The following is a 13,548-nucleotide window of genomic DNA, read 5'->3' on the forward strand; positions in this document are numbered from 1 at the left end:
AAATCGTTAAATCACGCGTAAGTCACGTTGCGCAATTGTAAACGTCATGAAAAGCTTCGCAGCACATCTTCATGTGCATGACGATATGTTGAGAAAGTTACAAAATGTTATGTTTGCAAGTTTTAGAGAAAAGCGTTCCACAAAAATCATACAGAAAGAAAGAAGATCAAGAAAAAGATGTTGATTTCGTACAATCACAAGAGGTTATCCTGCAACTTCGTTGCGGATAACCAAAAAGTTGATGATTTCGTACAATCACAAGAGGTTTTCCTGCAACTTCGTTGCGGAAAACCAAAAAGATGATGATTTCGTACAATCACAAGAGGTTTTCCTGCAACTTCGTTGCGGAAAACCAAAAAAAAAAAAAAAAAAAAATAATAATAATAAAGATTTTATACAATAACAATAGGTGATCATTTTATTCTAAATGATCACCTAATTAGCCACTCCGAGAGTGCATACCTCCGCCTACTGTAAAATTCTCCGGAAAAATGTATAATATATATATATTTGTGTGTGTGTCTTAAAGCTGTGTGTGATTTAGGCTAATTTCACTACAAGCATGTGTATGCGAGTTTGGTGTAAATGTTATGTAACCAGCCTTTCAACTAACAATAGTTTCAGTTGACTAACAATATAGAACAGGAACGCCAAAAACAAACAATAGGGTTGGTGAAATCTGTCCACAATAGGTTACTTTTCTGTCCATAATAGGTTACTTTCTGTCCACAATAGGGACTAGAGGGCGCTGTTGTTTGTCCATAATAGGTGACTTTCATAATTGGCTGTCCAAAATAGGTGACTTTTTGTCCACAATAGGGGATTTTATTGGAGTAGTGCGCCATCCATTGTGTTGTCCATCCATAATAGGTGATTTTTTTGGCGTACTCTCGTACGTACGTACGTAGTTTGTTTCGCGAGTAGAAGTAATACTAATTTGCTTTCTCTTCAGACTTTGAGTTGAGGCTACCGACCTAGGCCTAATTAGTATATTATTTAAGTCTCTCTAGCCTAGGGGTCTCTCTAGCCTAGGCCTAGTCCTGTTAGTTAGGCTACCTCTATACTATAGGCCTACTACTACTAGCCTAGGGCTAGGCCTAGCTTACAAGCAGCAGGGTACCTCCCTGCTTACAGGAATACAAATGACATGGGCTCCATATTAGGTAGATGTTTCCTACTACAAACAACTAGGACTAGCCTCAGTTATCTTGTTTGTTTGTTTTTTTATTATTTATTAATATAATATGAATATATATACAGACTAACATACTATTTTACTCGTAACTATATTGCCTATTCTGCAGGTCACTGGCGGACTAAGTGACTAGCTAGGCCTAGTCACTATTTAATACGGTCTTTTACTACTGCCACCGCTACTATACTTTGAAGACCGAAATCTTCAAATCACAAACATCTAGATTGCTAGATTGAACTATTAAAATTTTTGTTTTTTTTATTATTTTGTGAATGAACGAGTCTTATCCAGACAGTTCGGACAGTTAATAGGTTGGCAGTATAGTAGAACCAGAGCTAGTGTTACTGTGTTATTAATTATGTCATCTATTTAAATCTCACAATTGTTTTCCCATATTTTTTGCGTGTATTACAGATTGTGTACAGTGTATTTTCTGATCAATGTTATAGTACAGTAGCATAGAAATGTCTATTAACTAGGGTAAGTAACAGATAGGCCCAACCTACAATTGAAGAAAAATACTTTACATATAACCCACTACATCTTTTAGGAGATTTTTCAATATGATCAAGATACTGTAAAATCCCAAAAAGAAGCCTATTTCAAAACAGTATTTGTTTGCAAAAGTAATCTCGAAAAGGAGGATGCAAATGAGACAAACTGAATATTATCAGTACCGTAGTAGAAAAACTTACTGACAATACATTTGAAATGTTCTATTCATTTGCTTTGCTAGGAAAATAAAAGTAGATATTTCTTTGTTTATGTCCATTCATTATAAACATTACAATCACCATACAAAGAATAGATAAATCCACTAACAAATTCAGGCAGAAAATATTTCAAAATTTAATTAAATGTTATATTATTAAAGCATTCATTCAATAAAGCCTTTATCTTTAAACATTTAATATAAGTTTTTATATAGTGAGTATGGTAATAATTGACTCTGACAACTGGCATAAACATAAATTTAGTAAAACAATCCTACATATCTTTTTTTTAAATGCAATAAAATATTTAAACATAACTGTGTCCCACCATACAACATGACAATTTGACTCAGCATTACTAAGATTGAAGTTACTTGCATTATACAATACCTAAACATTATTATAGTGTTTAACTATTTCCTTTTTTTATTATAGGCATACAGATGTTTGATATTCTGCCCATATATCCTGCTGAAATGAAAAGGTACATCATTTCAACATAATATCTTTGATCATATCATCATCGGTCAATACTTATAGATATAAACATAATAATTATGGTGTATTTTATTTATCTTTGCTATTTTTTAAATTGTAGTTTAACCATATTTTTACACTTTTAAAATTAATATAATTCAGTATTTTTGAATGTGATTTAGATTATGAATAAATTTAGAATACAGAACAAAATTGTTGATTGTACACTGCGTGTATGTAAACTGGATTTATTGTCGTATTTCTAATGATTCAAAATAATATTTATTTTGCTTCATTATTAAAGATGTATTGTCCCTCAAAAACATGAAAAATTAATTCAATCAGACTTTGAATATGTTATTTTGTAGTTTTGATAAAGTTAATCGAAAAAAAAAACGGAAAAAAAATAATGTTTTCACTTGTAAAATGACAAAATAAATGGTTAAATTCAACCAAAAATCCATTGGCTAGCAGCCAATTTGACAATTTTTTGCTTTAAATTACATTTTTTTCAGGTAATACATTTTTTTTCAATCTAATTTTTGGTCAATGTGGATAACTATTATGTTACAATAAAATGAAATGGAAATTTTTTTTTAAGAATTATTTTTTCAGGGGGACAATACATCTTTAAACATTAAAATTGATTCATTTAATTAAACAACAATATAATAAATGGATGAGAACTGCTGCTGTTGATTGACTACTGACTGGGATGATTTGTCATGGATTTTGAAACAAGGGACGACCTAAAATGACGAAATGAAGTGCTGAACTCTGATGTCTTTTGCAATATTAAATTGATAAAGTTGATTTTTATTATTACTGTTAACAAAACAAAAAAAACAAAAAATTAACGGTAAAGAGAAAACATTATCATATATCTATATAACCTATGTGGACTATCATCAGGAATTAAAGGTATAAAGGTATAAAAACGTATTTTACTAAAACAATAGGAAGATTCAAATGTTGTAAGCCTACATATTTACAAAAGGAATGGAAAACCCAAAGATGAAATGAAAAGCTGTTGTCAAGCGTCTTTAACTCCTATAATTTGTAAGATTGTTGAGAAATTGCTTTGATGTATCTAGAATAGTATAATAATATACTAATTACATTTTTTCATTTTTGGAATTAAACAAATGTATAATATTGAACTTTTACTTTCTAAGGTTTTCATTCATGGGCACAGTTAAAGGCTGTTAACATTTTAATTTTTGTTTTCTTGACTTTTCTTCTGCACTGGACGGTGTCTAATAAAAAGAACTTAATAACTCAGTAGCTGTTGGTGAAAACACCAATGGATTACAGATTTTATTTCAAATAAAGCGCAGGTGATATTGTAAATAATATTTCTTCTTTTTTAATTTGCTGATGATCACACCTTATCACGTCCTATAAAAATAATGATTGTATAATGCTTCAAATAGATTATATTTAATTGCTAAATGAGCAAATGTCAACAATCTTAAAACCTTAAATCCTGTACAATGTGCCACAATATTCTCTCAAACTATTTACATACACACTGTAACTTAGTGAACATTGTCTGATTCTTGAGTAATTCCACTTGTCTTTACGTCTTGTTACATGCATTATATAAAATATGTCTTGGTCAAGTTGAACAAAGCTCTATTACTCCTAGTGGTTAGATTCTAGTGTGGGCACCATTTGAGAAATATTATGTTTAGAGAATAAAAAGTATACAAAGGAAAACAACAAGGAAAGTGATTTTAGACACACTTGGGACATAGGGCCTACCTTATTTTTATAGTTTGAAAGTGCTAGAAATATTACCTATTGATTGATTGATCACTTTATTTCAGAATAAAAATTTCATACAACAATTAAAAAAAACCTGAAAATCACACTTTAATAGGATTTTTTCTCTCAAAACCTATTTAACCCTATTGAAGACTTGTTTGAATTACATTTAAACTTTTATTAGGATTTAAGGTGTTGAAGGGTTACTATAGTTTTTTTGGTTTTGTTGGAATTCAAAAGGCAATTCATAATTCTTCCCAGAAAGCAAATTATTATTTACGATACAACTTTCCTACTATTAACTCAGACTTGGAGGCCTAGGATATAGGCCTAGGGCCTAGGCTAGGCCTAGTTTAGTTAGTACTTGGTTAGCCACTATCTAGCCTATACTAGGGCCAGGCTACTTAATTACTAGTCTACTATGCTATGGAGTTTCCTACACAAGTTACACATTACAAAAATCACCTATTATGGACAACATAATGGATGGCGCACTACTCCAATAAAATCCCCTATTGTGGACAAAAAGTCACCTATTTTGGACGGACAGCCAATTATGAAAGTCACCTATTATGGACAAACAACAGCGCCCTCTAGTCCCTATTGTGGACAGAAAGTAACCTATTATGGACAGAAAAGTAACCTATTGTGGACAGATTTCACCAACCCCGCTCAAAACAAACGGGTGAATTTCAAAGAAATAGGTTTCGTATCAAAAAACCTGTACATTAAATCAAATTATGTTTTCAAATAACAAATCACAAATTATAACTCTTGCCTCCAAAAAAAAAAGAAAATCTCGAGAAAATGCAATTTCAGTTTACTTGTTACTTTAAGACTGCTCGCCGGCTTTTGAAAATTCTGTCCTATCTTATAACACTAGCAGGTCTGAAAATAGTACTAAAAAGTGGTCCGGAATTGAGACCGTGGTCCTGATTGCCTCCTTGGCGGAGGTAAATTATAAAAACTGTCTCATTGTTTTATATTATTGCTCACACTTATAAATAAAACTATAATTCATCGTCTAACCTATTCAAAATTCAATTGATCCGCCACAGGTTGGCATTGTCTTTAATATTGTTGTTAATATGATATTTGCTTTTTATGCTTTCAGCTGTAGCACGATGTTTTAATCCACATAGAGAATTTTTAAAATATGTACAACTCAGTTATTATTTAATGTTTGCAGCTACATGCTTATTAATACTTGTCATAGTAGGCCTACATTACATCAGAATTAGGACATATCCTCAATAAAAATAAATAAAATTCAGTGATCAATTTATTTATAATGCCAAATTCTCAAGTTTATGTCAATGTTTTAGCGATAATTAAAATATTAAATTAAATATTTCAATGAGAGTTGATGTCAAATCATAAATGTGTTTTCAAGTACATTGCATGATAATACCGTTTATCGACATAATAACCTTTGTTATATATCTACTGTTGAATCATCATAGATAACAGACACTTGGTGATAGATAAACACTCTTGTCTGTGGATTTTAATCAGTGTAATTACGTGCGTATTACCCTTTCATTTTGTGTTCTATGACTGCACCCACCACTTTACCCTAATATCCGACAGTTCGTTGTCTTTTTCCGATTACCTTATTATCAAAAAGCTTTTTCAGAGTCATTGGCCTTTTCCTATATTTACATATACACACACATACAACAATCTGCTGATCACGTTTCATCAGCTGGGTTTCCTTGGACACAGAGCACAGGAAGTAAGTGGCAACGCAAGTAATTTGACCAATCACGTCCAAGTGGGATCATTTATTCATGGTCAAACAAAGTAAAATATAGCACATGGTTTGAAATTATTTTCGTTTGTTCAAAGTTAAAAATTCACATCAAAATGAGTTATAAAAAGGTTAACATTTGGTAAAATACAGATAAAACACTTCGTTTAAAATACAAAAATACAGATAAAATAAATCGTTTAAAACACAAGAGTTATTTACAATAATTACTTGTACATTCTCATTGCGCTCCTTGGACCTTGTCTTCCCATATTTAAATTTTATTACAAAAAAATACTTTCATCATAGATTGTCTAAAAGAGGAAATCAATGTTACTTTGTGTTGATTGACTGATTGAAAAGAAAGATAAATAAACATATAAAAAGGAAAATATGGAAACCCAAATTCTAGTTATTTTATGTAGGCTAATCAAAATGAATTTTTATTCTAGTTTTTTTTTTTGGCTTTTTATCACTATAGTCGGATACAAGCGACAACATTGTATTTGAATATTGTTTTAAGGCTACGACGAGTAGCCTACTTAAGTAGAGTGTTTATCACAAATAGAAAGAACTCAAATCATTCCACAATTGAATGGTCTATAAGGTTTTTTCTCACTGGTGTGTTGTTCCATTGAAAAGGGTCATTATCGGTTTGTTGTTTTGGGTTCAATACCTACTGTAGCAAAGGAGCTGTGGCCTTGAATTATGTTGGGCGGATGAGTATGAATAAAGAGAATTAGTACATTTTCGCACTATCATTCAATCCATTGTTTAAGAAAATACATAAACATCTAGCTTTAGTATTTAGTATAAATTTTTTTATTTTAATGTTTTCCTTAGTGGAGATCTGAATTGTATGTGTGCATGATTTGAATTATATAGTAGCATAGTTATACATCTTCAACACGATTATTTTTTTAATTAATTTGTAAAATCAAATACTACTTTAGCATTTACAAGGTTTATTGTCAGTAGCGTTCATTTATTTGTTTTTATATCGATAGTATGGATAAACTTTTTCCCCTGACGTCATCAAACAAATCAACGTAACAAAGGTCGTTGATTCATTCATTATTATTAATCTCCACATTCAATGAATTACGCTCAGTTGTCCGTATACACTCGGGACGCATTGATATATAGACGAAGACCAACGGGTAGACTTGGAGGGTATATGTACCGGTGATAATCCTGTAAGCCACCTAAGTCCCTTCCTGCGTTAAACACACGTTGTGGGTAACTTCTTTAGACCTGCACAAAGATGACACGAAGTGGAAGTAGAGTAGCAGAAGTTGAAGATTTTCATGACGACATTGCAATATTGTCGAATTCGAATAATCAAAGGCAAGCTAATGTTGCAAATAAATTTGAGATGGAACGTGGAAGAAGACGTGTTTCTAAGATAGAACACGAACGAGCGGATCGTATGCGAGACCTTGAGAGAAGAGAGTCTGAAGTGCGTAAGAACTTTCAAATGTTACAAGATCAAAAACTGCACACTCGTAGTAAGCTAAAGAAAATATCTTTAAGTTTAGATGAATTAGAAGATCGATCATCTTCTACATATCTTACTGTATCTAACGATACTCAAGACACGGTTAGTCCATGTCCTGACTTACGTGCCAGAAGTGTTTCTCCAAGAATAACTAGGACTACTTCTCCAAAAATGCGATTAACGAGTAGACCACAATCGACGGAGCGTAAACAAAGATCACCTAAAATTTCACCGACATCATCTACTGAAAACTTGCTTCAACGACGACAGGTAAAAGCTAAAGATTCAATTTACTGTATAACAACTGAGCATAAGAGAATAAATACAATAGAAAAGACATTATTGTCATCATCGCATTTTGCTGAATTACGTCCTGGACATTTTCGGTCTAAAAGTACACCTTCAATCAGCATGAATAACAATATGAAACCTACAGCAATTAACTCGGAACGTAGTAAAATGAGGTTCAGAAATCTGGTAAACAAACAAATACACACCGATGAAAATCGTACGCGTAAGGTACTAAAGTGTTTCGAAAAATCAAAATCTTCGAGGAAGCCTGAGGAAAAGGACCCACCCATGCTGCTACCACCTATTTACCAGCAATCTGCAACAAAACTAGTAAAAAGAGACTTTAAGAAAGCCCCAGACATTATCATTACAGACACTGATTGGGAAAATCTACGGAACTGTCGGTATGTTAGGCGCGATACATTATAGGGTGTCATTTGTACACATAGGGTTTTCCATTTTGATGTTAGTGGGGAGGATGCGATTATTTTCCTTAACTATTCATCTGTATGTTATTATGTCTAAATTTACAGAATCTTCATGTTAATTATTTTCTAATTATGACACACTTTGAGATAAAATCAATAAGTTGTAATGGTTTATAATTTTGAACATCTGCCAGTGTTTTAATGTAACTAGCCTAAATAGAAACACCTTCTTAATGTACATAATAGTATAATATAATATAGCAATATTTTTATTATAGAATGAACCCTATACTTCTTTCGGATAACATTTACAACTACTGTATTAACTTATAAAAATGTTAAAAAATGTATTATAACATTATATTCAAATGGAGTCACTTAAATAATATATTTCATACTTTAATACAATCATTTAAACTTGGTATCTATCATGTCGTCACTATAATGTATTTGTTTTGTAGATTTTTATTTTGATATTTTTGTTTTATTTTTGCTTTTTGAAATTTAAAAAACACTTAAGTTAATTTTACATCTTATTTATCGTTTGATATCATTTTTTTACATATCCCTGAATATTTATCTATTGCTGAATACAAAAGAGTATAATGTTTTAAAATATGCAAATGTATATAAATAATGTTGCCAAAGTGTACTGTGATTTTGATATAATTGTTTATCCCAATGATTAATTTCTGATAATATATTATTATGATTTGTACATAACAATAAAGAGTTCACATATAGTACTATGCATTGTCTTGTATTATTAATTTCATATGCATTGGTTACAGCATGGAGCAACAAAATAGATATTTTGTTGCTCCATGATTACAGTTTGTGATAATATAATAATGAATGTGACGTCATATAAGTACGTACTTAGAATGTACAAGTAGATTATTAAAAAAAAACAATTGTTAGAAGAAGTTATATTGTCCGTTTTCCAATGTGTTGTCTCTGTGGCGCAATCGGTTAGCGCGTTCGGCTGTTAACCGAAAGGTTGGTGGTTCAAGCCCACCCAGAGACGCCTGTTTTGTTTGTTATCATAATTATTTTAAACATTATAGTGGCTTTAATAATTCTGAACAACTCAAGAATGTTTTTTTTTTCGTTGAAACTGTTGAACTGAAATTGCAACTCCTTCGTATAGTTCATACCGTTTCATATTTTAAAAAATGTGGAAAAAACGGCGCCGTTATATAGGCCTAGTACTTGAAATATTGATGGTTGTTCTCTCGACTTTCTAGACTGAATGCGGAGACTATTGAGAAACTACAAAAAGGCCTATATAAAACCAGTAGGCTTACTACCCGATTAGCTAACTACAACACGTTGGTAAATATATTTAACAGTTTTGATCGATACATTTTTTTGTTTAATTAAGCCGTATAGGCCTATAACAATTCAATTGAACACGAAAACATCCACACGGTAAATCCTGTCTTGCCTAATTTAAATATTCAATCAATTTTTGTTGTCTATATTTGGCGAGGGTCATTGTAGAATGACCTATGTTCTGGGATCGTGTCCAGTTTTGACAATACGATCTCATCGTTTTGTGAAACCACGGCGTACGATGTTTTAGACGTTGTAATACAATGAATCTGATAGTTGGAGTTGTTTTAACCATTTATTAATATTTTCTTGTATTCGACAAGGAATTTAATTAATTTATATTATTTTAAGCCACAAAAAACCCAGCCAATTACTGTTGTCATCATCTGAATAAAGAATCCGTTATGTTTATTATAGAGGGCTCAATTTCATCATTATTGACTTGCAGCAACTTACAAGCCCATTTCAGTTTGTACTGAAATATCGCCAATGCGTAGTTTTAACTAATTAATTAAAAATCCCACAATGTGTTGTCAAGCACTGTCTAAACTTTATGTGAAAACAATCCAAGAAATATTTAGGAACAAAGTGCAATTCCAATTATGAAGTTCTAAAGCTCTGTCTACACATTATCAAACTATTTGAACTGATATTTACAAAGTACCAGATTAGGTATTGAATAATACTCCGTTTATGTATTGAAACTAGTAATAATAAAAGAATCGTCATGGTTTTCTAAACAACAACAACAGAATATTATACTTTTTCTTTTGTTATTATTATACGGATTTAAGAATTTAATAAATAGTATCGTTTCTATGGATATCAAAGTAAACACGTATTATTTTATACTAAATTCTGATTCTAATAGAAACTATAATAAAAGTACAGATGGTACCTATACACATTGGATTAGCATACATTTTTCGTTTTCTCTTGTCTACTCGTTCCACCTTCAACAAAGCCTACTGAAGATTCTGGAGAAGCTTCATGTATGTGTTAACTGTGGAGACGTATTCAACTGCCAACAACCTTGTTTAATAATCAGCTACACACCTACATTGCTTTTTGGACATTTTGGAGAATATTTCTAAATATTATAAGGATGTCTACCGAAAAACAAGCAATCAATTTGATGACCAAGGGAAAGGGGCGTTTACTTCAGGTAATAAACACACAAGAGCGACAGCATCATAAAAGATATGTCCAGTTTCTGGATACAGAAAGGAAGAGATTTAAATTATCATTTGAAAGAGAACGCAAGGATTACTTTACTAAGCTTGAACAATATTACCGAAAAATGTACTCGAGCGGACGGACTGGAATTGCGGAAGATGGAGAAGACATGATGGCGGTACACTCTATTGATTTAAAACACCGATGGTCCAAAACTGATCAACAATCAATTAATAATGGCAGTAAACTCTTGTTGGTGTCTTCAAATCTATCACCAGCAGTAAAAACTGACAAAGAGCCGTTTAATCAATCAGTGTCCAAACAATTAGTAAATGACAGAGAACTTTCTTCAAAACAAACAAATTTGAACAATAATGAAAAATCAGTCGATTCTAGTAATGCATCTGTCGTTAACTCTACTTCAACTAACAATTCATCAAGACAAACTGAAAAAGAGACATCTTTTGTTCAACGACCAGATTCTAAGATTAACATATCAACTTTCAAAAGATCAAAAGAGCATTCTTTTTCTCAACGGGTTTCTTCAATGAGAGATAAAAAGCAGTCTGCTTGTGTGAGTTCTGGTAATACACTTACTAAAGAACCATCTTTCGTTCAACCACACATAAATAAGTCAGCAATGAGAAATGAGGAAAGCCGTAAACTGAGCAAACAAAAACTAATTTCCGGTTATAAAAGTAAAAGCTTTGTTCGATTTAGTGATTCTACACCGACAGAATATGTTGATTCCATAAATTGTAAACTTTCAAGTAAAGTACCTATCTTGGGCATAAGGCCTATATCATCATCATCAGACGGAGAGGTACTTAAAAACAATTGTAAGACTACAAGAGAAAGAACTACTTTAAAGCAAATTAGCTTAGGCTCAATTCCTTCCTGTTTAAAAACATCTACAAAGCTTTGTCGACATAGGACATTACCTGATCATTTCACGGTAAGCAGGAGCCATTATGAGACAATTCCTGAAGAAGAAATGTATGGAGAACAATCATCAATGAATGATTCTGAAACACAGAGAGAACAAACCCGTGTCCGCTTACCAGTAGTGGGTGAGCAGAAGCCTATCCACACACTTCAGGAAACAGGAGCACCCACACCAACGTCGAATTACCGCCAAAGGACAATGTTGTACCGTGAAACCCGGGATGCTTGCGAATCGATGGAGGAAATTGATGAAGATTTGCTTGATTATTCTGAATTCTTATTAAATAACTATTACTGTCTTCCACCAATATACAAAAATGTACACGCCGACCAACGCCGGTCTTTCAGTCCACCACCGCCATTCAACACTCCTGACTCTCTAGCTATGGAATTTAAAACATTGAAAATGTGTAGATATCTTAGAAACTCAAGTCCATTTTGAAAGAAGATAGGAAGTAGAAAGAGAAAAATGTTAACAAAATAGGAGGAAAAGAGAGCAAATGATGAAAGAAAAGGATGACCTCATTGGTTCATCAATAATCTCGCAGAGAAAGAGTTTTATAACATTTTCTTTAAAAGCATACAGTTTTCATTTAACTAAATCCATTTTCCAAGGCCATAATAAGCCATATTAACAGGAGAGTAATCGTTATTTCCGTAATTGTTAAATATGCATGGCTGCAAAATACTATTATTCCATTTCGTGAGAATGTTCGCAACAACACAAAGATGTCTACACATATTGTAATACTCTACTAGTAAAATTGTAAGCTGTCACGCTAGCTTATCAAGAAATTTCTAAAAAATGCATTCCATAGAATTTTTGACAATGCCCCGATTTTAAATTATTGTGATCAGATTATATTGTTACTATAGAAAGCAAACTCGTTTCCATAGTTATTTGGTACAAACAAGTTTATGCTAATCCTTTACCATACGTCATTTTAGTACCATTGAGTTGTTGTAGGGCTTGTATGGATATTCCACTTTGGTATTAATCAAGCACCAAAGCTTTCAGAGTCGATTCAATTTCGAAACATACAAACTCAAATAAATAGTTGATTTCATTTTGTTATTTCGGAGTTTTTTTGTTCATCAGAGTCCATTAACCAATAGTTGTGTGATTGTATCAGGACGATTCCCAGAAGTTCCAGCGGTAACTAATGATCTCCTTTTGCGTCTTCTCACAAACTTCTTGAATTCGAATTGTCCTGTTGTGAATTGAAATATGCAATTTATTGGTGGAGGATGATTTTGCTTTCTTGGATTTTACGATTTTGTCATTTTCTAACGTAAATACGTTGTACCAAGTACTATGTTGAGATAGATAAAATTATCATAACATTCGATACGATGTCTGTTCCTTTTGAACGTTCTGAAAAGAAAGCATTGGCGGGGATGGAGAGGAGAAAGGGGCGTACGTTACGTGTTCTAAACACATACGAAAAACAGACATACGCTAAACAAATACAATTCTTGGAAAAAGAAAAACAAAGATCTGCAAAAATGATTGATTTAGAATGCAACGGTTACTACGATCATCTCGAACAGCATGTCGCAAAACTTTATCCAAATACGTCCAAGTGTTTATTAGAAGAAATTAAATCTCAAAAAGATGACAAAAACATGAGTAAAACATTATCGAAACCGAACGATTCACAATTACAACCAGACGTTGTAGAAAAACAAAAACGGTTCTCTGATAGACCTACATTGGAAGGAAAAGGAAAAGAAATACCATTCCATCGAAGTAAAACGACGTTTGAAACTAGTGATCGTGTTGTTCCAATTAAGCCGAGTCTCCGACCGCTTACTGATAGCGAATTGAAGGGTAGTAACCAGGTATGGGGACAGAAAAACTTACACATTCCACTCAACCCATCAAAAGTGAAATTACCAAGCCAGAGAAAAACTCTACTTCTCCGATGTAAAACTACTTTACCGGAAAACCTTAATAGACCTACTAAAAAGAA

General features: G+C 32.3%; 1 protein-coding gene and 1 non-coding gene across 2 annotated transcripts in view; both read left to right on the plus strand.

Annotated features, from left to right (window-relative positions):
- Positions 1-13,548, plus strand: part of LOC144845453 (uncharacterized) — a 78,671-nt gene that overhangs the window by 29,691 nt on the left and 35,432 nt on the right. The window lies entirely within an intron of this gene.
- Positions 9,073-9,146, plus strand: Trnan-guu (transfer RNA asparagine (anticodon GUU)). Its single transcript has one exon. It is a non-coding gene; the product is annotated as a tRNA-Asn (tRNA).

Source organism: Antedon bifida, chromosome 6 (genome assembly GCF_963402885.1).
Source record: "Antedon bifida chromosome 6, ecAntBifi1.1, whole genome shotgun sequence".
Lineage (NCBI taxonomy): Eukaryota > Metazoa > Echinodermata > Crinoidea > Comatulida > Antedonidae > Antedon > Antedon bifida.